The sequence below is a fragment of the Maylandia zebra genome, unplaced genomic scaffold, assembly GCF_041146795.1.
Source record: "Maylandia zebra isolate NMK-2024a unplaced genomic scaffold, Mzebra_GT3a scaffold11, whole genome shotgun sequence".
Lineage (NCBI taxonomy): Eukaryota > Metazoa > Chordata > Actinopteri > Cichliformes > Cichlidae > Maylandia > Maylandia zebra.
In genome coordinates, this window is record NW_027490041.1 from 7,911,409 (window position 1) to 7,924,512 (window position 13,104).

A 13,104-nucleotide genomic window follows, 5' to 3' on the forward strand; every position below is an offset into this window, starting at 1 on the left:
GTGGAGTGCATAATGTTAAAGTTCCAGTAGTGAAGCTGAGGTGTCTATGACGTGTTCAGCAGTCTGATGGCCTGATGGAAGAAGCTGTCTCTCAGTCTGCTGGTACGGGACCGGATGCTGCAGAACCTCCTTCCTGATGGAAGCAGTCTGAACAGTTTATGGCTGGGGTGACTGGAGTCCTTGATGATCCTCCCCGCTTTCCTCAGGCACCGCTTCCTGTAGATGTCTTGGAGGGAGGGAAGCTCACCTCCAATTATCCGTTCAGAGCACCGCACTACTCGCTGGAGAGCTTTGCAGTTGTAGGCGGTGCTGTTGCCATACCAGGTGGTGATGCATCCAGTGAGGATGCTCTCAATGGCACAGCGATAGAAGGTCCTGAGGATGCGGGGGCTCATGCCGAATCTTTTCAGTCTCCTGAGAAAGAAGAGGCGCTGCTGCGCCTTCTTCACTGTTTTGTTTGTGTGACCACGTAAGATCCTCAGCCAGATGTACACCAAGGAACCGGAAGCTGCTCACTCTCTCCACAGCAGCGCCGTTGATGGTGATGGGGGTGTGTACTTCTCTGCACCTCCGGAAGTCCACTATCAACTCCTTTGTCTTTGCGACGTTGAGGGTGAGATGGTTGTCTTGACACCAGTGGGTCAGGGCGCTGACCTCCTCCCTGTAAGCTGTCTCATCACCGTTGGTGATAAGACCCACCACTGTAGTGTCGTCCGCAAACTTCACAATGATGTTGGAGCTGTTAGTGACTGTGCAGTCGTAGGTGTAGAGTGAGTACAGGAGAGGGCTCAGTACACACCCCTGTGGAGCACCAGTGTTCAGTGTGATGGGGGATGAGGTGATGCTGCCCAGTCTGACCACTTGGCGTCTGTCAGACAGGAAGCTAAGGATCCAGCTGCAGAGGGAGCTGCTCAGTCCTAGATCCTGCAGTTTCCTGTCCAGCTTCGAGGGAACGATGGTATTGAATGCTGAGCTGTAATCTACAAACAGCATTCTCACATACGTGTCTCTCTTCTCCAGGTGTGACAGGGCAGTGTGTAGTGTCAGGGCTATGGCATCATCAGTGGACCTGTTGTGGCGGTATGCAAACTGTAGAGGGTCCAGTGAGTCGGGTAGTGCAGAGCGGATGAAGTCCCTGACCAGCTTCTCGAAGCATTTGCTTACGATGGGGGTCAGGGCTACAGGTCGCCAGTCGTTCAATGAGGAGATGGTGGAGGATTTGGGTACAGGGACGATGGTGGCCATTTTGAAGCAGGCTGGGACTACAGACAGAGAGAGGGAAAGGTTGAAGATGTGCGTGAACACTCCAGCCAGCTGAGCCGCGCATGACTTGAGGACGCGGCCGGGAATCCCGTCCGGACCAGTAGCTTTGCGTGCGTTCACCTTCCTGAAGCACTTCCGCACATCCTCCTCAGACACAGTGTGCGCACTGACGTCATCCGCGGTGCGCACACTGTCCGGTCTCATGGTGTTCGCTGTGTCGAATCTAGCGTAGAATACGTTTAGATCCTCACACAGAGAGGCCGTGGTCTGCGGTGTGCTGGTTTTCCCTCTAAAGTCTGTGATCGTGTTTAGTCCCTGCCACATACTCCGAGGGTTGTCAAACTGTTGCTCCACCCTGTCCCTGTACTCACGTTTGGCTGCTTTGATCGTCTTCCGGAGTTGGTAATGTGCGTGTTTGTAGTCCGATGTGTTCGCGGAGGCAAAGGCGGTGTTCCGTGCCGCCAGTGCCGCGCGAACATCTCCGTTAATCCAGGGTTTTTGATTTGGGAAGGATTTAACTGTTCTGGATGGGACGACATCTTCCACGCATTTCCTGATAAATCCACAGACTGAGTCTGTGTATTCATCAATGTCTCTGGCGGCCACGTGAAACATTTCCCAGTCCGCGTGATCAAAACAGTCCCGCAGCGCAGACTCCGATTGGTCCGTCCAACAGTGCACCGCCCTCCGGGTTGGAGCTTCCTGTTTCAGCTTCTGCCTGTAGGCGGGCAGGAGCAGGATGGAGCAGTGATCTGATTGGCCGAATGGGGCGCGGGGGAGGGCTTTGTACGCATCCCGGAAAGATCGTCTCCAGAATGTTAGAAGAGCTTCAATGAATCATTAGAAACAACTTACAGCTGCACAGCTGTGTCAAACACATCTGTGTGTCATTGTGGGATTGTTGTGTTTCTACATGTGACACACGTCTAAAACATGCACACAATCTGAACACAAACAGGGACTCATGTGTTCCCACAGCCAGATGCTGAGAGCCATTTCCTTGTAGTCCTGTGTCTACATACATGAACCATTAGATGTTATTGGAATGATTGTCAGCTCTGATAGTTTCATGTGTGTTTAGCTGGACGCTGTTTGATCCTCGACATGTTTAAAGGTGTCCAGTCCTGAGACACTGGGGCTGGAAACAGCTGTGATGTCATTGGACTGTCACACAGACAGAAGTGCATGAAGTGAGCAGCCGAGGAGCCGCTGATGTTTTGGATTCAACAGCATTTGAAAGGTCGACACAGACACATTTGCACACAGAAAGCTGAATCTGTCATATGCCACAGTGAACTCACTGTTCAGTGTTTTTCAGGAAGCTTCTTAACTGCCTCTGCTGCCAAACAAGCAGCTGATGTCCTTGAGAAGAAGCTGAAGAAGTCTTCAACAACAAATACAGGATACCAAAATACCAAAAAGTTCTACTTTGGTTTCATCTGACCACATGACATTCTCCCAATCCTCTGCTGTATCATCCATGTGCTCTCTGGCAAACTTCAGACGGGCCTGGACATGCACTGGCTTCAGCAGCGGAACACGTCTGGCACTGCGGGATTTGATTCCCTGCCGTTGTAGTGTGTTACTGATGGTGACCTTTGTTACTTTGGTCCCAGCTCTCTGCAGGTCATTCACCAGGTCCCCCCGTGTGGTTCTGGGATCTTTGCTCACCGTTCTCATGATCATTTTGACCCCACGGGATGAGATCTTGCGTGGAGCCCCAGATCGAGGGAGATTATCAGTGGTCTTGTATGTCTTCCATTTTCTGATGATTGCTCCCACAGTTGATTTTTTCACACCAAGCTGCTTGCCTATTGTAGATTCACTCTTCCCAGTCTGCTGCAGGTCTACAATACTTTTCCTGGTGTCCTTCGAGAGCTCTTTGGTCTTGGCCATGGCGGAGTTTGGAGTCTGACTGTTTGAGGCTGTGGACAGGTGTCTTTTATACAGATGATGAGTTCAAACAGGTGCCATTCATACAGGTAACGAGTGGGGGACAGAAAAGCGTCTTACAGAAGACGTTACAGGTCTGTGAGAGCCAGAGATTTTCCATGTTTGAGGTGACCAAATACTTATTTGCCACCCTGATTTACGAATAAATTCTTTACAAATCCTACCATGTGAATTCATGGATTTTTTTTTCACATTCTGTCTCTCACAGTTGAAGTGTACCTCTGGTGCAAATTACTGACCTCTGTCATCATTTTAAGTGGGGGAACTTGCACAATCGGTGGCTGACTAAATACTTTTTTGCCCCACTGTATGTATGTATGTATATATATATATATATATATATATATATATATATTTTTTTTTTTTTTTTTTTTTTTACATACATAGTTTTTTGTTGCCTTATGGTTCCAAGCGCTGTCACCAATCTTTGCATTTTGTTATTATCTCATGACACTTGTTTAATCAGCTACCATCTCTCCTGTGGACTTTTTAATGTCTACAGTCTCAGACCAACACAGCCCTGCCCTTCCCATATTAGATTCTTGATGAATGTGTGTTGTTGTTATTCAGCCTAGTTCAATGTGCCCCTTTTTAACTTTGAGCACCCGCCCCTTTAAACCTCTCTGCACAGCCCTGCACTGAACTCACTATCTTCTCCCTCTAACAGCCTCCACATGTTCTCACTGTAATTTCCCCTCATGAATGAATTTATGCTGCACTAATGTGAATGTTTGCAGGGAAATCAAACGCATTTCACACGCAGTACTCGAGCTGACTTACCTTTGTTTGAATGACGACTTGTACGCGCTGACTCCACAGATAAGGTACGAAAATATGTCAGGCTACGTCTTCAGGGTTTCTACTCCACGGCCGTATTTCATACGGGTCCACATTTCCACTGCACGCTATTTTCTGCAAGTACCGCCGCTTCGCCTCTGGACGCAATCGGTCTCTATACAGTCCATTCTCTTTTGAGCTGCTTTTAAGCATCTTGTAATCGTTGTTCCAACACAGTGTGTTTGTTTTGATTCGTAGACCTCGAAAATGGTGCCGCGCTCCCACAATGCATTGCGGCGTGACGTCAACTCCAAAGCCCTATAGAACATGTTCTTTTTCATTGTCAAAATTATCAGGAATAAAGAAGAAAACTGATTCAAAACCTGTGGAACCTGCCAAAAAACAAGTTTTACTGCAAAGGATTTCTAGATGTGAAGGTTTTGTGGCTTTTTTCAGTTTCTAAAACAAACTCATTTGTACAGAAGGATATGAGGATGTATATGTCCGGTGGTGGGTTTTTTTCTTCTTGATTTAATGTATTCATTTATCTCTTCACTTAATCTTTCTTTATGTTTTTTTTTTTTTGATTTGGCATGAGCGATTTCCGGTCCTCACTCCAAGCCAGTTGGTGGCGGTAATGCACCACATGTTCTATCACAGCTGCGTCCGAGAGGACAGGAAACGTCTGTATGCGTCTGCAAACCAGGTAACTACACTCAGCTGAGCCTCTCTGCTAGTCGTTATTAGTTGGAGGGTTTTGCGTCACTTTCTCTCGGCTTGATAAAGGGCTGTATAGAAATCTCTGGTACGTAACACGTAACGTCATTTTTAGGGAGCGTCGCAGAGAAGTGAGGCTGTTTCTTTGTTTTTGTCGAGTTTTGATTGAAGACATGTTTCCAGTCCGTTTTTTACTCGTTTGTTTTTTCATTAATAACTTTACATTATCACAGAGAACAAGAAGGCGCTTTGTTTGTCACATTCACCTTATGTCTGTGAAGGTTCTCAGTCATCCAGGTCATCGTAGTCAAAGGAGCTTGCAAAGAAAAGCGTCTGGACTTCTTTAAGTTACTTGAAGACGTTTCACCTCTCATCCGAGAAGCTTCTTCAGTTCTAAGGTCAAATGGTGGAGAGTCCCAGATATAAACCTAGTGGGAGTTTCCCCCCACAGAGGGACAAAAGGACCCCCTGATGATCCTCTAATCGCCTGAGCCAAAGTGTGAAACTGGGTGTGGGCCCCAATCAGCCAGAGTTTCGGGTGAGTTCATTGTGAAACCTGGCCCCACCTTATCATGCGAATTCCTGAGGTCAGATGGCCCAGGATGTGAGTGGGCGTTAAGGCGTCTGGGAAGGGATCTCAAAACTGGATTATAGATGGCAGAGAGTTGGTGTCGTAAACCCCGCCTCTGTTCAAAGATGGTCGCTCACAGTGGACATAGATGGCTTCTTTCACTCCTCTTTCAAACCATCTGTCCTCTCTGCCCAAAATGTGAACATTAGCATCCTCGAAAGAGTGTCCTTTATCCTTAAGATGCAGATGGACTGCTGAGTCTTGTCCTGTGGAGGTGGCTCTTCTATGTTGGGCCATGCGCTTGTGAAGTGGCAGCCACTTGGCAGCCACAGTGATAAATGGCTGAGATGGCTGCAGCTGTACGTGTGAGGTACCTACATGTTTCAAGATGAATTTGCAGAGATGTCATGTTTGGTGCTTACAGACATCACACTGCATTTTGTGATTTCATAGCTATTGTTGTGATATTTCGGAGCTTCCCATGATCACCGTGACAGTCATTCATTTTAACATAACCTTTCTATTCCTTTCAGGGATCCTCATTTTTTTTGGTGAGGAAGATCAGCAGCTGTGTCGACAGGCAACAGGTAACGGCATGCTTTTCTGTTAGTACTGTAGACCTTGGTCTGGTGCTCTTTTTTAGTTTAACACAGTATTTTCATTTGCCGAAGTGTAAAAAGCTTGTTCCAGGAGAAACAAACTTTAGTGAGTTCTGCAAAATGATTCCCACCATTGCACACTCTGTCAGCCTCCAGTGTGCCCTTTTTTTGTCCTTTAACTGAAGAAAGTCTGTAGTCAGAACATATGAGATAAGTGAGATCCTCATTTTGCCTGCTTATTTCAAGATACAACATTTTCACAAACTGCTGTAGGATAACCTTGCTATTTGTCTTTTCCAACACTTCTACATTCATCCATATTTCCTTGTCTGCTTCTTTCCAGGTGAAAAGTACCTGAAATGGGTGAAAGATTTTGTTTCCAAAAACAAAAGCATGTGCGTTCACCTGAAGAAGCCAAGTGGTGCTGACCTGTGGATAGAAGAGCTTGAGAACACCAAATACAACGGGGATGAAGTTAACGCCTGGGGAAAATTCTACCTTCCCGAGATTGTAAAAATGCAGGTTATTGGTGTGGTAAAGGGCACCTCATGTCCATGTGACGAGCTTGTGCTGATGACGTGTGAGGACAAAAAGCTGTACGGCTATGACGGAGAGGAGCTGCATCTGGTGGCTTCCAGTTTCCTGGAACTATGTGACAAAACGATAGAGTATCCAGCATCCAAGCGCTACTACAATGGAGAGGCCTTCAAAGATATGGTGAGAAGTTAGACTGCTAAGAATAAGACTGGGGATGCCTAGTGTTAGAGATCAATCACCTGAGCTTTTCTTTGTATTGTTGTGTGTTCTGTTTAGACTGAGGAGGACTGGAAAAAAGTTAAGATGAGTGATGTGGGGAGGAAACTGCAGGAAGAACATAAAAAGCTGGTAAATGAAACCCAGTCAGCGTTCGTAAGCCTAATATCATAGGTGGGTATTGGAGCTGAGTATCATCACTGATTTCTAGAACCTGTTCAATTCCAATTCACAAGGTCCCAATTAGATTCCATTTAATTCTTACTCAGAGAGTCAGAAACATTATAATTCTGATCATTTATCAGTACTGACACTTGTGAAACTTCATCAGAGGTGTGAGCATCACAGCAGATGCTTTTGTGTCAAAGTAACTGAGGATAAAACACAAAACCATGAAGCAGATTTTCCTGGCCTAGCTTTTTACAGTAGATAACCTTAAAAATATTATTCTGCAGTAGAACAAAAGCAGACGAGAACCACGACTCAACAAATGTACATTGGCTGATGCTGCTGAAGTGATTCAGAGGTTTTAATAAGAGGTTTTAATAGAGACACAGCAGAGCATTTTGCAGTTTCACTTAATTTGAAAAAAATTAATAAAATTTGGTATTGAACAGCAGAAATGAGGCTGTCTTGTCGGAAGTCATTAAAAAAAATGGCTGTAAACAACGGTAGACTGCTTCATAACAAGCAAGCGAATAATGCCAAAAACAGAGATTTGAGATGGGAAACGGTGTCCTTAAAGTACACTGAGAGAGGCAGAGAGCTGTGCTGTGTTGTTTTTCTGTGTGTGTTTTAATGGTGGTGGAAGCAAACCAGCAAAAGTAAGAGGGAATTCATGACAATGTTTATGTCAAGCGAAATGTGTCTTCTTTTGCTGCTGGTTTGGTTAGAGAGAGACAAAACGTGCAGCTTCAGGATCTGAGCAGCTTTCAGCACCAACGGCATCACAGCTCAGACTTGGATTCAGGATTAAGCCCTTTATGTTTGACTGTAGTGATTGTAGCTCTGTCCTTGTTATTAATCGCTTTAGTCAAACACAGCTATTGTTTGCTGGGATGTGTATATCCTTGACAGTTTGTATCTCAGAGTTATCAAAGACACTGTGGATAATCATCAAGAGATTGTTGTTCTCTTAATAATGACCTATTTGATTGTTTGTTTTTTCTTCTTCTTACAGATTCTGGTATTTGGCCAAAAGAGAGCTTCACAATTCTTGGCTTCACCTGTGGTAGAAAAATGACTGAAGTTATGCAACACTCTCTAAAATTAAAGCTATGCAACGCTTTAACATGAATGGCGAAGGAGTGCATCTCTTTCACTGTCTCTTCCTGTCCTCTTCTCAGTCTTTGTTGTGGCACCTCTGCTATGTGTTATAGAAAGCACTTGGAATCATGTTCAATACAAAAACACCAAACTCGTGGGATTGCCCTAGCAAGCAGTTGGTAAAAACTAATTAAAACTGATATATATCAGCTTCACTTTCTAGCTGCAAAAGCACGTTTCTGCAAAAGCATGCAGTTTCCTGTCAGCACTTTTTGGCACAGAGTGTACTCAGAGTTAGGCCTTTCTTATATAAAGCAATATAATCAGCATATAAACATTTAAGATGATAAATTTAAAGCTCAACAGTAACTGCTATAAATATTATAACTACACATGTAGTGCTTTTGCTTAAGTAAATTATAGTTGGGATCATAATAAGAAAACATGTGTTTTTATTTTCTGTGTACCCTGGGTACAGACCAGTATAAATATGGGATTCTTCCCAATAAATGCTGTCTGATAATGCTTCATATTGCATTAAACACTAGATATGTAAGCAAACAAACAAAAACCCATAGAAGCCAGTTTTAATTATTAAATGTGACAATTACATGGAGATGGAAAGTAAACATGCTTATACACGTCTCTGTGATTACAGAAAATCCACACAGATGCTGTCAGAGCAGAGAATCTTTGATTTATCAGAATGATGAATGCAAATGATTTCATGAAATCTCACTCTTGTTCTGGGTTGTAAAATTCACCTGTCCAGTTAAACCGAATCCTTTGCAACACAGTTCTAAGAACCCTACCAACCTCATCCTCAGCTCTCTGCCTGTTGTCCTTTTCAGCTGAGTATTCATCCACATGTGTTTCAACTTCTCTCTCATTTTCAAGCAAATTGCTCAGGCTCTCAGCTTCAGCACAGTTACCATATGGCCACTCTCTGAGGTCTTCTGTGTTCAAGCCAAACAAATTCTTACATGATCTGCAAGGCTTCATTCTGGCACCATCACGGAGACAAAAAGCCTCACACCTGATATTTCCAGGTACTTCAATTGTTCCATCAAAGTAATCTTTCTGGACTGTGTTTGGATAATAGGTCATCACCGCACCAGATACATATTTATGCCATTTGCTAAGACAGGAGGCAGCAATCATAATTTTCCCAGCGTTAGGACCTTTGGTGGACATGGAGACTCCGCAGTACCTTTCTGATTTGTTGGTTTGGGATTTTTGAGAAATGCAGATGGTGGACGAGACGAAAGCTGTTTTTTTATTATTCTCTTCTAAGTCCAAGTCTGTGAGGAGATCTTGCAGACTCTGCTTTATTTGCTCTTCATTCTCTGAGTTATTTTGCAGGACGATCTGAAAACAGTTACAGATCTGGTCAAAGTGTTGCACCTGATTATATAGTTGTTTTTCATAGAAAGTTGATCAACATGTTTGTTTCGCTGCTTGACTTATTTAACTATGCAGGACCATTGGATGCTTTTGATTTAGACATTTTAAGATAGGGGGTGAAACAAGTCACAAAAATCTATTTAATTTTAAATCAATAAGCAAAAATCCATCTTTGTTCTCACTAATTTATAATTAAATTTGCTAATTGACCTTTTTTTTTTCTATTTTGCTATGCCGGGCTGTCAAAACATGCTGAATTTAGAGTCTTTGAGCTGACTTAACAGATCCAGCAGCTACACAGTGACAGCATCATATACGCCTTGAAGACTGTAAGCATCTCCAATAATGAGTCTGTTTGACATTATTTAGAACTAACAAATTCTGAAGCAAGTCTCCAGCTCTCCTGCAGTCTCTGTGTTTGGTGGAGAAGCATAGCTAGAAGCATATGTTGAAGTATAAGGTACAGTATGGATTTTCTTTGGATTTCTCAGTAAAAAAGCACTTTGCATTATACTTTCCTAAAAACTGGAAGTTTGTCAGATTGACTGACAATGTGAGAAGAGTTATCTTACCATGTCGAGCACACAGGAGAAGGGACTTCGCCTGGGAAGCTGAGTCGAATACAACTTAAAAGGCCTGGGATATCTTCTCATTAAAGAACCCAACACAAAAGGATTAGGGAAGATTTCTTCTGGAGAAAAGGGGATGTTGTTGATTTTGCCCAGAAACAACATGCTGTGAAGGATCTGTTGAGTGAAAACATATTTGCTTATTGTTAGTAGTGATAAACAGGACTGTCTTAAAAGTGTCAAAGGTAACACACCTCATCCACCAAGTGTTGACTTCCCGGAGTCATGTAAGAGCCCCGAACCATCCTCTTGGTAATCTTGTAGGCATTAGTTTTGAACCTCCTTTGAGAAATTGTTGTCTTCTAAAATGATAATGATCGAGCAGTTAGGGATTTAAAGACACAGGAGATCTGATAACTTTGGCTACAGCAGAGTCTGCAGACATACCTATTTTGCTCTTGGTCGGCCTATTTTAAACATGAGAGAAAACATAGTTAGTGAAATGTTGATAACATACAATGACTATCATTGGTGGCTGAAAAGATGCCAGGTAACAAGTGAAAAGCTGCTACTTACCATCGCCACAGTCTAAGAATGAAACAGGAAACACTGAGCGAGTTGCCTCCATCTTAAAGCTGTTGATCATGTGATTTAAAGGAAAGCCACACCCAGCTCTTTCCTGGAATTTTACTCGACTGTAGAAAACTGCTCCATTTGCCCCGCCCACCCATGATCTTTAATATCTACCAAAAACAACCTTTTGGTTGTCAGTAACCAGTCGATCGTTTTCGCGATTAAAAAATGACTTTGTGCGGCGGCGTTCCCACCGCGAGCAGAACTCCGGCTCAAAAACCGCTGTTTTTGAACACTTTTATTTACTTAAGCACTTTAATGGGCTTACTTTGAAACAAAGTGCGATTGAATGATTATTGTTATGTGTTGCCTTGAATTCGGCTATGCTGTCTGTTAGACAGCTGTTTTCCTTTATTGTTGTTTTTGTATTGTTTGTAGCGAACGCTACTGGAATGTATAGATTAAGCTACGTAGCCAAGATAATTAATAATTTAACTGTTGTACATTGGTTGATGATGATTTGCATTGTTACATAGGCTTGCAGAAAAATATATTTGTTTACCGGTAAACTGAATCGAACTTGATGTGCTAATGGACGTTTTTCTGACCTACAGGTCAGGTTTTGTTCCCTCCCTTTGAATTAATCTTCTTCATATTGAAGTGGCGAGCCGGTAGGACCATTCTTTGTTTCCCCTCTTTCCCCCACTTAGCCGTCTTTGGATTACGGACATATTTCCCCATTGTATGAAGCTGGACTCTAAGGAGGAATACCTTAAAAGTGAACTTTAAAAAGAAGAGGACCAAAAAGGACTTTTGCACAGAAAGATCACAGCATTGATTTATTATTTAATTGTGGGCATTTATGTTGTGTGTTGTGTTAATTATTTTGTTCCATTTCCCCTTTCCTCCATTTATTCAATATATTTTTGGTACAAGATATTGCAGTCTTTGGTCTCATCATTCACACCATCTAGGCTCCATAAAGAACTATTTCTTCTGCGCATCAGTCAGTAAACTCATCCATTGAAATAAACTAGTCCTTAAATAACTTTGAGTTACACAGTGGCAAATGTAATAGAGAAAGACACAGGGCCACCTGAAATCTGTCGTCCTATCTGATTCAAAACCAACATGTAGGAGAATCTGGAATCTTTGATTTCGAGTTAAAAATAAAATATGGGTAAAATGCAGAAATGTTTTTACTAACATGTACTAACAGAGACTTGGAGGAGAGAGACCTAATGTTTAATAATCCACATTTCACTGTTTTACTCTTTGGTTCAGATGTGGATACTGTATTGTTCTTTCTTTGTGATTGTTTATGTTTAAGTTGTTTGTTGCTGGTTTTTAGTTTTTTTGTCTGTTTGGGAGCTGACACAGTCTCTATGGAGACGGGTTTTTGGGGGGTAGCAGGAGGAGAGAAGCTGCAGAGAGGCGTGTAAGACTGCAACTCTGCTTCCTGGTCCCAACTCTGGATAGTCATATTTTGGGGGGTTTAATAAACTACTACTGCATGATGTAAAGCTGAAGTATTACACAGCTTTATGAACCTCCTGTTATCCTGGTAGACGAGTACAGCAATAAATCTTTTACTTGAACATCTTCTGGCTCCAATAAGCTTTGAAATGTGACCATGAAGTCAGAGACACACTGACTGAAACCCACAGCTGTGACTGTGGATCACATCCACACACAGTGTAGCTGCTGTCTCTGTGTGAGGTCTGTGTATATATGTACATATTTATGCTTATATTCATATTCTCTTATTCCCCTTTATTTGATATCCTAATTCTGTGCTGTGTAAAAGTTTGTCGGTGTTCTGCTGCTACAAACTGGATTTCCTGGAGGATAAACATGAGGGATTCATAAAGTTCTATCTCTCTGTTAAAATCCCCCAAAATCAATGAAATGTGAATTTCAGGCAGACGTGTTTTTAAAAGAGTCTCTTTAATGGAAAAATGTGTTTTTAAAACCAGCCAATAGGAGCGTCTGTGGATATCAGCTGAGGCTGAACGCAGGAACACCATCACATATAAATACACAGAATTAAATCACTAGATAAAAGACGTCATTAAATAAGGATCGAATCAACATGTCAGAGGTCAAAGGTCAGTCAGAAGAGGTGTGGTTAAACACTGGCAGTGCAGTGACCTAATGCAGTTTGGTTACTGCCACGGGAAAAGCCCCGCCCCCTCTGAGCCTCCGCTGTGTCCTCAGCACATCCAGGAGCAGCAGGTCAGAGGGGGCGGGGCCATGTCAGGACTTATTTTAAGTAAAATTTAAAGTGGAGCGACGGCAGGAGTCACACAGCAGTAACCAGCTCTGTCTGCCAGGGTCAAAGGTCAAACAAGTCCTGCAGCTGACCCACACACAGACTTACACTGATCCACAGAGAGTGATGAATCCACACATCACTCGGCTGGAGGAAGCTGGGTTTTGTTAGATTATAATATTATTTTATGCCATGTTATACCCCTAATTAAAGATTGTGAATTATTATGTAGTTTTAGTTTGCATTATTCTCCTGAATTAGAAGAAGCTGATAACTATTGCATTAGTTAAACTGATGTGCATTATATTAAACTGTTGACTTATTGTGAATGAATGATATTGTTTTATGATGCATTATACTGCTGAGTTATAAGAAATACTGTTTGCA

The 13,104-nt window shown here is 42.8% G+C and overlaps 1 long non-coding RNA gene across 1 annotated transcript; it reads right to left on the reverse strand.

Moving 5' to 3' along the window:
- Window positions 1-9,961: 9,961 nt before the first annotated feature.
- Window positions 9,962-10,564, reverse strand: LOC143415936 (uncharacterized). Its single transcript, XR_013096368.1, has 3 exons — window positions 10,320-10,564; window positions 10,127-10,234; window positions 9,962-10,049 (listed from the first exon to the last, which is right to left on the reverse strand). It is a non-coding gene; the product is annotated as an uncharacterized LOC143415936 (long non-coding RNA).
- Window positions 10,565-13,104: the final 2,540 nt, after the last annotated feature.